The following is a 13,150-nucleotide window of genomic DNA, read 5'->3' as shown; positions in this document are numbered from 1 at the left end:
CCACCACTTATCCCCCACTTACAATGCTGTCCTTTCATCACTTCCCAGGAAACTCAACAAACGTAACCTATTGGCCTCAGGTGAAGATACCAACGATGGTCGTTCAGTCTTGGCCACAGGTAGTCTCAACGACTGTAACGACTGTCGTCACAGCAACAAGGAACACTAACGAACCAGCGGTATCGATGACCCGAGATAACGACCCCACTGAGGTTAAATAGCTGAGTTTCCCTGCCAGTCAGTCAGAACTGAAGAAGTCCTTTGGATAAGGGACGAAACGTCTTCCAGTAGCTTCAACCAAGTCCAGTTGCCCTTCATTGTAACCTTCGTTGGATTTTTGTATGTTTGTTGTATGTGGACCCCAGGAAGAGTAGTGGCAGCTAATGGGGATCTGAATAAACGAATAAACAAAACTTCATATATCCCCCTGTTCTGAATGCTCTGTTTTTTCTACTAATGGCTCGGTACATTGTCATTCCGAGCCGGATTTCCATATGCAGTCATTTGCTCCAGGCAGAGAATGCTGGCCACAAAAGAACATGCAGCCCATCCCTGCAGCAACCTGGTAAACACATTAACAATGGCCAATCAGAAGACAGTGGGCTTTGGGGGGGCGGGGTCTCAAAGAAACAGAAGCCTCTACAGCTTGTTTCAGACAGATTCTGAAATGAGGGCCTGCGTGAAGAGGCAGTATAAGATAGAAAATACTTTTTTGAACCTTGAATTGTGCAAAGCCACCATACAGGAGTCATAGAACTAAAATATAGGGCTGAAAATTCAGTATAAAAGGTCCCGTTTAAGAGATACTAGAAGACATTTCATCCATCATCCGAGAGACTTCTTCAGTTCTGACTGACTGGTAGAGAAACTCAGCCATTTACCCTCAGTGGGGTCGTTTGCCAGGATTGTTAGTGCTCCTGGCTGTTGTAACGACAGTCGTCATGGTCGTTAGGACCAACGACGGTCTCAACGACCATCGTTGGTTTCCTTACCTGAGGCCAAGAGGTTAATGTCTGTTAAGTTTCCTAGGAAGTGCTGAATGTAAGTGGGGGATAAGTGGTGGCGTAGACCCCCTCCTCTGTTCAATGATGGCTTCTCAACCCGGGTGTAAATGGCTTCCTTGACACCTCCCTCCATCCTCTCTGTCCAAAATGTGCACCTGGTAATCCTCAAATGTGTCCTTTATCCTTCAGATGTAAGTAAATTGCTGAGTCTTGACCTGAGGAGTTAGCCCTTCTGTGTTGAGCCATGCATTTGTGTAGTGTTTGTTTAGTTTCCCCAGTGTACAGTTCTATGTAGGGCTGCAGCTAACGATGATTTTAGTATTCGAAGCTTCTACAGATTATTTCAACGATTCGTCGTTTAAGAAGTACTTTTGCTCGGTGGCAGCGGCGCCGGGATCAGGTTACTTTGGCTAGCCGTCAACTCAACAATCAATCATGATTTCTGTTACAGGCTAAAGTTGCTGTTACCTTGTCTGTGGACCGCTGGCCGAACACCAGCTGCTTTCTGATAAGGTGCCGTCGTGCTGTTGCCGAGGCGACATAAGTTTCGTTTTATGGTGGACAGACAGTAACATTACAGAGTTGTTGTTTTCTTTAGCTTGAAATAATCCCATTCTTTGGACACGTTCTTTTTTGTCCCACGCTGTTTTCTCTCTCTTTCCCCACTTTGCAAACAGCTCTATCATAATCACATCATGTTCACAGCCTAAGCGCGATGTGCGACAGTAATAAATGTCCCTGCAAAACACTGTGCTGTATAGTTACATGGATTAAACGAAGCATCGATGCAAAGAATTTGTGTCGAAGCATTTTATGAATCGATGAAATAGATTTAATAGATGAATTGTTTCAGCCCTCGTTCTATGCATTCTCACTGCACTGGACCGAATACACTAGATCGCCTTTCTTGTGTTTGGTACTTTCCAGTATCTGTCTTAGCGTGTTCTTGGGTTTAAAAAACACAGCGATGTTGTGTTTGTTGAAAACCCTCCTGAGTTTCTCTGATATTCCAGACACATATGGAATCACAATGTTGTTGCATTTGACCTTCTTTTCATCAATCCCCGTAGTGTTGTTCTTCCTGGATTTTGTGGCTGTTTTCAAAAAGGTCCATTTAGGGTATCCACAGGCTGTAAGTGCCCCCTTGACTTTAACCTTCTTTGGATAACTATGACCAGGATGACTGAGAACCTTCACAATCATTTAGAAGACAATGTTCCTGCTTAAACTTTTTCAGCGTTTAATAATCTGTTCAGAACTAAAGAAGGTTAAGAAAATAGAAGTTTAGCTGAAATACATTGAATAAGTCTTTGTATTTATGTACTTATATTGGAACAGAAATATGATCAGGAGTTTAAGAGGTTCAGAGTGAATAATCCAGTGTAGATTTTTCATGTTATAGTTTTAAATGCGTATCTCAAAATTGGTCTAAACCTCTAAAGAAGAAAATAGACTTTAGCATTAAGATATTCAGTGTGGATCAGTATATTATCAGCCTTTTGTCTGCAGTCACCACAACTTTCACATCATATTAATCTCAGCACAGAAGTAAAAAATGGTCTCTGACCTCAGAGTATCCAGTCTACAGTGTGGACTCTCCAGAAAATCACACAGCAGCTTCACTCCTGAATCCTGAACCTTGTTGTCACTCAGCTCCAGCTCTGTCAGATGGGAGGGGTTGGACTTCAGAGCTGAGGCCAGAAAAGCACAGCTGATCTCCGACAAACTGCAGTCCCATAATCTGAATAAAGAATAAAGGATGTAACTTTAGAAGACAATATTCCTGCTTGAAATCATTCAGGATTTAATATTCTTTTCAGAGGTAAGAAGTTTTAGAATGTGTAAGTTTAGAAAATGGAAACTCCTGAACCAACAGGATGCAGGTTAAAAACTAAAATACAAAAAAGGTAATAAGAGCTCTCATGAAAATTAATGACAACGTGCTGCTACTTCAATAAAGACATGGTGACTTCACCTCTTAAATTCTGCAGCTCCACCAGTGGCTCCATCTATACAAACTCATGTTGTGCAGCCAAACACAAATAAAAACCCACAGAAACTGATGTAAGATTCGACTCAGGATCCCAAAGTTTCCAAAGATGCCAGAAATTATGGAAAAAGTGTGTGTCCTCCCTTTTGTTACAAGCCAGAGCCAAGTTTGTAATAATCAGTGTGATATGTGTCTGCAGTTTAGTGTCACCACAACTTTCAAATCAAATTAATCTCAGCACAGAAGTAAAAAATGGTGTCTGACCTCAGAATCTCCACTCTACAGTGTGGACTCTCCAGAAAATCATACAGCAGCTTCACTCCTGAATCCTGCAGCTTATTGTCAGCCAGCTCCAGCTCTCTCAGATGGGAGGGGTTGGACTTCAGAGCTGAGGCCACAGAAGCACAGCTGATCTCTGACAAACTGCAGCCCCACAATCTGAATAAAGAATACATGATGTAACTTTAGAAGACAATGTTCCTGCTTAAAATCATTCAGTGTTTAATAATCTGTTTAGATTTAGATTTAGGTTTAGAAAGTAGACGTTTAGAAAATGGAAACTCCAAACACCTTGTATAAAAGGCTCTGACATTTGTGGGTGCCTGCAGTTTTAAGTCTTTTGTTCTGTGGTTTTAGGAGAGGAAACGTGAGCTAGTTAGTGGCGGGTGGGTGGGGGTGGTGATGGCGCAATGGATTAGACAAATGCCTTTGGTGTGAGAGACCCGGGTTCAATTTCCACTGCTACACATCCACCATTGTGGCGCAAGACACTTAACACCTTCACAAAGGTGCTCCAGAGGCGTGTGACCTCTGACATATATAGCATTGTAATTCGCTTTGGATAAAAGCATCAGCTAAATGAATAAATGTAACGTAATGTAAAGTAGTGTTTGCTATGGTAGGAAAGAGTTCAACGAGCAGTTTGTCCGTTTGGGCTATTGTAGAAATGTGGCGGCACAACATGGCTACTTCCATTTAAGGGAGCCTGCGGCGTATGTAGATTGAAATGGCTCATCAAGTGTGGAACTCATTGTAAAAATTGATTTAAGTCGCACAATGAGCGTCAGACAGAGCTTACTTCCTGTTGCCAGTAGGTGGTGCCACAAGTATAACTGAATATTGACATGATGTGCTGGGGTGGGACCATTATCAAGCTTGTAAAGTTTGGTGCAGATGTGAGCATGTAGACTGAAGTTAAACAACTTCCTGTTTCATGGCTAATCGTTGATTTTGGACGCCACGCCCCGGGCACGCCATTTCACAAAAACTCACCGTTTTTACAACTTTTAATTGTCAATGGCTTTAGAGTAGACAGCGAAAATCTGAAGTCAGTCAAACTAATTCCCTAGGAGGAGTTCGTTAAAGCACAAAGTGTGTAAATCGCCAAAAATGACTATTAAATCCAAAATGGGCCACTTCCTGTTTGGTGTCAGGCATCGCTCCAAGAGGCTTTTTTGTACGTCTGGTCATGATACAAAGAAAGAAAGAAAGAAAGACCCTTCAGTTTCAATAGGGACCTCGCACAGTTTGGGCTCGGGCCTTAATTACGTCTCCCATCCTGTGTCCTGACTGATCCACTACTCTGTTTCTGTCCGCAAACCTTGACGAGCTAGCCCTACTGAATTACCTCACTAACACACCTGAACCCAACGGGATGCAGGTTAAAAACTGTAAAATACAAAAATGAAAGACAGCTCTCGATTAAAGCTGCAGTAGGGAATTCTTTTAAAACTTGCATGAGACGGATAATCTGTGAAAAAAATCATGTTTCTCCTCCTACTGCTGAATCCACCACTCCCTAAACAAAATAACCAATCAGAGCCAGGAAGCAGTCTCTAAGACAGGGTCAGTCACTGCTTTTGCACACACTGCGCAGTCCCCCTCCTTGCACATACTCTCACTCAAGCTCAATATAGTCAACTTGGCGTCAGAAGTTTTGTAAACACAATGTCTGAGAAACAACTAGCAGTAATGAAATAACAGCTCATACTTCCTCCTCCAACAACAGTTTGTAATACAAAACATATGTTGGAACATGGATCTTCAGGCTCATTATGTTCGATGCCATTTGGACAAGTTGCAGGATGGGAGGGGAAAGTGAGGGGGGACAGTGGTGTACTTGCCTCTCTCATCCTGCAGTTAGACATATTGCAGCTGCCTCTGAAGCCTGGGGCGCTCTGTCCTTGGCCGCGAACGTCGGAGGGGCATCTTTGAGAAAACTAGTCTCGGTAAGAGGGACTGGACCAGAGTCTTGGCGAGGCTCTCGCCTTGTAGAGCGAACCCTACACGGGCTGAATTTTGCAGAGCACCAGGTGGGTTTTTGAAGGGCGAGGCTCAGCGGAGTGATACGAGCAGCAGAGAGAGAGACGCGGAAAGTTTTTGCATTGTTTCTTCAATTGTTACTAACTGCGGCTTTAATGAAACAAAACACATCTTCAATATTTCTTTTAGGAATAGTGGAGTCATCAGATCACATCATATTAATCTCAGCACAGAGGTAAAAAATGGTGTCTGACCTCAGAGTCTCCAGTCTGCAGTGTGGACTCTCCAGAAAATCACACAGCAGCTTCACTCCTGAATCCTGAACCTTGTTGTCACTCAGCCTCAGCTCTCTCAGAGTGGAGGGGTTGGACTTCAGGGCTGAGGCCAGAGAAGCACAGCTGATCTCTGACAAACTGCAGCCCCTCAATCTGAATAAAGAATACATTATGCAGATTTTACAATGTCAGCTTTCTACAGACATTATCAAAATGTCAACAGAAACCAAAGAAATATTTCTACTTCAGCAAAAAAACTGTATCGATTTAAAACAAATATTAGTTCAGAGGATTTACATTTATTCATTCAGCGGACGCTTTTCTCCAAAGCGACTTACAATTGCTATATATATCAATGGTTGCATGCCTCTGGAGCAACTAGGGGTTAAGTGTCTTGCTCAGAGACACATTGGTGGATGTCACAGTGGGGGATTGAACCTGGGTCTCTCACAAAGGCATGTTTTTCACTGCTCCATTATCACCCCATCCTTTTCCAAAAATTATAAACATGTATTTACTAACAGCAGACATTTTTAATAGTTTCTTTAAGAAACACAATTTTTTTGTGACTGCAGATTTAATTTAGAAACATGAAAATATTAACAAAAGGAAATTAACAACTTCATGAATATAAGTTATGTATGAACATAAATTAGGTTCAATTGTTAATTAAACATATAAGATCTACAATAGTAAAAAAAAAAACAGTCAGTTAACTGACCCCAGAGTCTCCAGTCTGCAGTTTGGACTCTCCAGATAACCACACAGCAGCTTCACTCCTGAATCCTGCAGGTTGTTGTCAGCCAGCTCCAGCTCTCTCAGATGGGAGGGATTGGACTTCAGAGCTGAGGCCACAGAAGCACAGCTGATCTCTGACAAACTGCAGCGACTCAATCTGAATAAAGAATAAATGCTGGAGATAAAAATCCATTTCTAATCCAATCAGATGTGTTCAGGTTTTAAATGTGTAGCTCAACATTACTGTGTTCTTGTCAATAAGCATTTCCCTAAAATGAGTAGAGTCATTGTGTTATTGTGGATCATCATAATGTCAGCCTTCTACAGACATCATCCAAATGTCAGTATACACCTATTCATGTCAACACAGAGGCACCCACCCAGCTAGCGAATCAGCCTTTTCCAGCGATGACATTAAAGCAAAACTTTTCAACTGGTCATGAACTAGCAGCAAAACACAATTCTCCCTTCCAGAGCTCCCAGAGCACTTTCGGGTCCACGGTGTCGCACTCACAACAACGCCTATGATGTCATGGCCAAAGTGTATCCTTCCAAATGTATCGAACCCTTCTCTCACAACGTCCATTCATTTTAAAGCTGTCTTTCAATCCAGTTGTGCCAAAACCAAATAACATTTCCTCCCAGTAACACTTGCTCCACATTCCACATACTTATATCATTGTCCTCTACCATTCTACTCTTGTCTCTCTCTACTGTCTGTCTACTCTCCTGGACTGTTCCATAGAAGTAGCCATGAGTCACTAAATGTGAATTTAAATATATCCTCCCCACCACTCCATGCAAGAGTTTTTCCCTGTTTACCATTCTATAATTATTGCACATATTGTCTGCTTCATAGCAGAAGGGAACTACAAACTGCATTTCATTTTACAACCCTGTCGTAATGTACACGATGACATTTTTCCATCTTGTACTAAAACTTTCGTTTTTCACAATGGTGCCATTATTTCTCGCCTTCTGTATTTATAATTTCCGCATGACATAATGATATGCTGGACTTTCTCAGCCCAATGGCATAGATTGCAAAAAACGTTGGATGTTTTCCTAGGATGAATTGCATTCTCTTAACCTTGCCATGCCCAATTTAAGTAGCTGTGTCACTCTTCCTATGTTGATAAGCATAGTGTCAAATATTAAAACTACACTTCTTGCAGATTATTGTTTTTATTCAGCCTACTTTCTACAACGTCTAATGTCTAATTGACTATCAATGCCTCCCTTGTTTTTGCGTCATCTATTGCTGTTGCCTCTATTTTCCTTCCTTCATATCACGTAGGTCCGTCGCGGTGAAGTAATTTAGTTATATGCTGGGGCTCAACAGTATGCGGTATAATGGCATTTTTCATCAATGAAGTAATTTGTTTGGGTCTTGTTTTATGGAGTTTTAAAGCCAAAGTTTATGATTAATGGCTCAGCAGCTGCGGTGTTTGTTGTCCTCTTTCACATTGCGGCCGCGCGCAGCAGATGCTACGTGTTACGTAGGCAGGTTATAGGTAACGGAGGGAGGGGAATAACCGCAAGCTCATCAGACGTTTCCTAAAAATAAACATTGTTCACGAGTCCCGCACCTCGAGTCCGAGTCAAGTCTGTAGTATTTTGACAACGAGTCTCAAGTCGAGTCTGAAGTCACTGTGTGTGCGACTTAACTCGAGTCCCCATCTCTGGTCTGTGTCACCTCACTCCATAGCAAGCCGCTAACAGCAGCTTTATGGTCTGAGCAAGGTAGCTGCTGGGTGCTAGTCAACAACATTGCCAAGCAAACTCATAATTGTAGTTTGACCGTGTCTTTTTCATACGTAGCTATATGTATCTGCTTTTTTAACATTTCTTGTTGCAAGCCATTTTTCAGAACATACTTAACAAATGCTTTTTGAAAAAGAAGACAGTTTGAATTACTGAATTATTCTGTCAAAATTGCTATTCTGAACTAGTAGTGAACTAGCCTGAGGCATACAGACCGCAAAACCTCTGTTGCCGCTGTTCAATATCCCCAGCACTACAGGCACTATACCATTAGGTCCATGAAAAAGTGGCATGACAGAACAACAGGAACACTGAAATGGCCATCACAAGGTACCTTCGTACATAAAACATAAATCATAAATCATAAAACATCATAAATCCAGAGATACAAGAGAAAGACAAGAAGGCAAAGGTGCCAGAGAAAGCGGTATCCACTGCTAGGGACAGCTGAGGTAGAGGAAAAAACATTAGATAGAAGGAGGGAAACTTCACCATGACCCTGACCAAGCAAACTAGTGATAGAGGGAGGAGCAAAAGACAAGCTGTAAGCAGAGAGGAGGATGAGCAAGACAGCATAACAACAGGAGACTTGGAAGGAGAGGAGAGTGAGAGTAAAGAGAGTGAGGTGGCGTGGAGCAAGGGGAAGAACACGCCCAGCTCAGGCACACTCCTAAGTGGGAAAACACCAAGCGGGAAGCTTCCGGTCAGAGAACTGAGGCGAATGCGGAAGTCCCTTAAACCTGCATTCTATCAAACGGCCAGCAGGGGGAGACTCTTCTGGTTACAAAAAGAAGTCGGTTTCCATTATAAATAATGGTAAAATTATCCTACTTCTCAGCTGATTTATTACCTCAGTAAACACGTTCATAATGAGTTTATGGTCAAGTCTTCTTCAATACAACATGATGTTCATTTAGTAAATTATGGTCCCATTTACAGGAAAATAAACCCTTAAAGCAGAGTGTGCTTGCTGGAAGCAAATCCACAAAGACTCAAACAGATCACTCAGAAAGTGAGGATGGAACTAAATGGCATTATGACAACTGAAGGACCCTCTGCTGAAGAAACACTGCAATTATATCATGTGTCCAATCAACAAATACAGCAACTGCATGAGGCAAGTGAAAATGTGAAAGTGTTGAGAAAATCAAAAGTGGTTCCAGCCCCAGCTCCTAGATAGCAGTGACCGCACATCATTCACATTCCACCACAAACACAAAATGAAGAAGAAGTGGAAGAAGAACAAGAAGAAGAATAGCATCAACTGGACTATGAGCAAGGTGCCATGTGTCCCCTCATAACCAAGGCTCAAGGACAGCCCTGGTAAGTCCCTTGGAGCTTCTTGGACATGGTAAGGCTGTCCAGCAGGTTGCCGGACCGCAGTGCTAATGCAGGACTCGCCAACAGGTCAACATCCTCTGGCCTATTACAGTACCAAACTAGACAACATTGAGACAGGACTGCCACCCTGCTGTCAGGGATTGGCAACAGCAGTTTTTGCATTCCAGAAAGGCTCCTCTCTAAGAAGTGATCTTGTATACATCCCATTAACTGCATGACTTGCTCAAAAGTCCTCGATATGTTCTAACCCAAGCTAGGAAAACAGAATATGAAGTCATTCTTTCAGCACCAGAGCTTACCATCCAACAGTGCAACAAAGTGAATCCAGCAACACGCTGCCTATAGATGGAACAAAATCTGCTGTGACAGGTGCATGCTTTGGTCTACAGCTGTTGTGACTACATGAGGAACTGCTGATGTGTTAGTCTGCTGCTATTAAGACTACATGTTTAATTACTGATTAAGGGGTTGGTCAACTTCCAACCTGTGACGCTTATAGCCTATGTGACCTTTGAGTGAACTTGCTGAAGGAATTTTTGCTTAACTTCTCACGTCAGAGAGAGGTAGAACTTTTCACAACGGAGAGAGGATGAATAGAAGACGTCAAAAAGACAGACAAAGACAAAAAAACAGCCAGCATAACATCAAGATTACTGTAGGAAACCAAGCATTAATGAAAGATACAGCATTACATATGTTATTCTTGTATTAATTTTACCAGTGAGACTGGAGTTGAAGTGTAAATGGTGAATTTCTTATCCAGTAGTGTAAAAATATAGAAAGTCAACAATAAAGTATTGAATGACAGCTGGAAAACATTGTTAATTGGTACAACAACACGTGTAAGCAGCATAAAAGCAGAGGATAAGAAATTCACCATGAGGAAAGGAGTGGGCAAACCAGCCAAGATGGGGATATATAAGGCTGTCTGCAGACCATAGGATTGACTCCATCCTCCGACCTGCAGGGATGTTGTACGGGTTTATTTGTCTCCAGAGAAGTTTTTGACGGCAAACTTATTGACTATAGTAGAAAGTTAATGGAGTATTTTTTGACAATGTTTATAAAGCTGGTGAAGGTGGGGACCAGGCTTAACTGGCCCAGCCTGGTCGCACATTTGACCCAAAAGCATATAATGGCTAAAAGCAATAGCTAAATGAATAAATGTAATGTTAATGTAATTTCACAGCACACTTATAGATAAATCCTACAGTTTCCTTAATACCATGAATCCAATTTGAGTACAGACTAAATTCGGAGCCAGACTGCCAAACTTGTGTTATGGATTTAAATTTGGTATATGTACGCTGAACAAGAGCACAATACATGAACTGACCCCAGATTCTCCACACTACAATTTGGATTCTCCAGTCCAGCAGACAGCAACTTCACTCCTGAATCTGGCAGGTTATTGTAGCTCAGGTCCAGCTGTCTCAGATGGGAGGGGTTGGACTTCAGAGCTGAGGCCACAGCTTCACAGTGAGTCTCTGAGAGTCCACAGTCAGAAAGTCTGTGATGGAAGAGAATATAAAACTTAAAGTATAATAAAATCTGTCATTTCGTTACAAAATAGATAAGATTATAGATAATATTTTGATCACAAAGCACATGAACGGTTATAGCTCATCTGATCAGTTGATCAGCCATTGATCAAAAGGTTTGTGGTTTGAAACTTGAACTCCTTCTGTCCACATGTCAGTGTCTTAAAACACTGGGATAAATGTTAAATGCGCCTCATATAATGCTCACCAAGCGGCTACTCCGACGACCTAAAAAACACAGGTGTAAAAACAGTGAGTTGCAGCACACACCTCTCCTCTTCCTTCCAAACACTTGCTACCCTCCAGGCAGTCAGTGGACATAAAGTTGTTATTGTGATGTAGAGACAGAGCTCAGTTAAAACTTTATGGATGAAAGATACTTTTGTTACAGATTAATAACTCACCACTCTGAAACTCTTGCTCCAGTCCATGTTGCTAAGCTGGTAGGCAACATGTACAGCTGAATCGAAGCCGTATTTGCTTCTCACTGACCCGCCCTTTTCTGCTTCTGATTGGCTAGTAGTACTTAACTAGGAACTGTGCATGTACAACTCCCAACAAAGATCATTTAGAGAAAAGATGCATCACTCCATAGCTAAATAAATAGATATATACCATAAATATATGGTGGGGGCTTTTTTTTTTCAGACACACTATAGAAACAGATTGCAGAAACTGTATCCACTGTGAAAATAAAAACACTGATAAAATGATGTGATAAAAGGATGACTGTCAAAACATTTTCAGCGCAAGCTCTTCAGTTCTCAAGTTTTCCTGCTGGATGTAGAAAGGATAGTTAGAAGATGATAGAAGATCCTTCTGTCACTAAGTTGATAGATATAAACACAAATGTTTGTAGGCATTTGTAGAATTATTTTAATAAGCAGGTTTAATACTAGTTTAATGAAACTTTTATAGTGTGAACGTTTTATATTGTGCATGTGTGTTAAGTGTGTATCTTTACTGTAATACTGATGTCTTCAGATTTACTTGTTATTAAAATATTAATCACATCTGAACTTACCGAGCCTTTCTGCAATTCCTCACTGCTGGAATTAGTCTCTGTCGTCCCTGCACTGATGTGTTGTACTTCTGCAGGTCCAACTCATCCAGAACCTCCTCTGACATCTGCAGCATGTAGGCCAGAGCTGAGCAGTGGACCACAGAGAGTTTCTTCTCTGATCTGTTCTCTGACTTCAGGAACTCTTGGATCTCCTGATGAACTGAGTGGTCGTTCATCTCCATTAGACAGTGGAAGATGTTGATGCTTCTGTCCGGAGAGGCTTTTGTGTTCATCCTCTTCAGGTTATTGATGGCTCTCTGGATGATTTCTGGACTGTTGTCTGTCCGACCCAGCAGGCCTCCTAAGAGTCTCTGGTTGGACTCCAGAGAGAGGCCATGAAGGAAGCGAACAAACAGGTCTAGGTGGCCATTTTTACTTTGAAGGGATTTCATCATTGCTCCCATCAGGAAGACATCCAGGATTGAATCAGAATGTTTTTTTCCCAGGAAGTCCTCCAGTACCTCTGTGTTGCTGCTGGTGTAACAGTGGAACATGTAAACTGCAGCCAGAAACTCCTGAATGCTCAGATGAACAAAGCAGTAGACTGTTTTCTGGAAGATCACACTCTCTCTTTTGAAGATCTCTGTACAAACTCCTGAGTACACTGAGACCTCTGTGACATCAAGACCACACTGCTCCAGGTCTTCTTGGTAGAACATGATGTTTCCTTTCTCCAGCTGTTCAAATGCCAGCCTCCCCAGCTTCAGAAGAACCTTCTTGTCAGCCTCCATCAGCTCCTGTGGACTCAACTCATGTCCCTCATCGTACTTCTGCTTCTTCCTCTTTGTCTGAACCAGCAGGAAGTGTGAGTACAGGTCAGTCAGGGTCTTGGGCAGCTCTCCTCTCTGGTCTGTAGTCAACATGTGCTCCAGAACTGTAGCAGTGATCCAGCAGAAGACTGGGATTAGACACATGATGTGGAGGCTCCTGGAGGTCTTGATGTGTGAGATGATTCTGCTGGACAGCTCTTCATCACTGACTCTCCTCCTGAAGTACTCCTCCTTCTGGGCGTCAGTGAAGCCTCGTACTTCTGTTACCCTGTCAACACATGAAGGAGGGATCTGATTGGCTGCTGCAGGTCGGGAAGTTATCCAGACGAGAGCCGAGGGAAGCAGATTCCCCTTGATGAGGTTTGTCAGCAGCAGGTTGACTGATGACTTCTGTGTGACATC

The 13,150-nt window shown here is 42.3% G+C and overlaps 1 protein-coding gene and 1 long non-coding RNA gene across 3 annotated transcripts in view; one reads left to right on the top strand and one right to left on the bottom strand.

Annotated features, from left to right (window-relative positions):
• rab11fip5a (RAB11 family interacting protein 5a (class I)) overlaps positions 1-13,150 on the top strand; it is a 55,098-nt gene that overhangs the window by 38,686 nt on the left and 3,262 nt on the right. The gene's annotated exons all lie outside the window — the stretch shown is intronic.
• On the bottom strand, positions 2,602-6,310 carry LOC123978530. The gene is made up of 3 exons (XR_006826998.1): positions 6,253-6,310; positions 5,511-5,684; positions 2,602-2,745 (listed from the first exon to the last, which is right to left on the bottom strand). It is a non-coding gene; the product is annotated as an uncharacterized LOC123978530 (long non-coding RNA).

Source organism: Micropterus dolomieu, linkage group LG11 (genome assembly GCF_021292245.1).
Source record: "Micropterus dolomieu isolate WLL.071019.BEF.003 ecotype Adirondacks linkage group LG11, ASM2129224v1, whole genome shotgun sequence".
Taxonomy (NCBI): domain Eukaryota; kingdom Metazoa; phylum Chordata; class Actinopteri; order Centrarchiformes; family Centrarchidae; genus Micropterus; species Micropterus dolomieu.
This window is presented reverse-complemented; position numbering and strand designations above follow the sequence as displayed.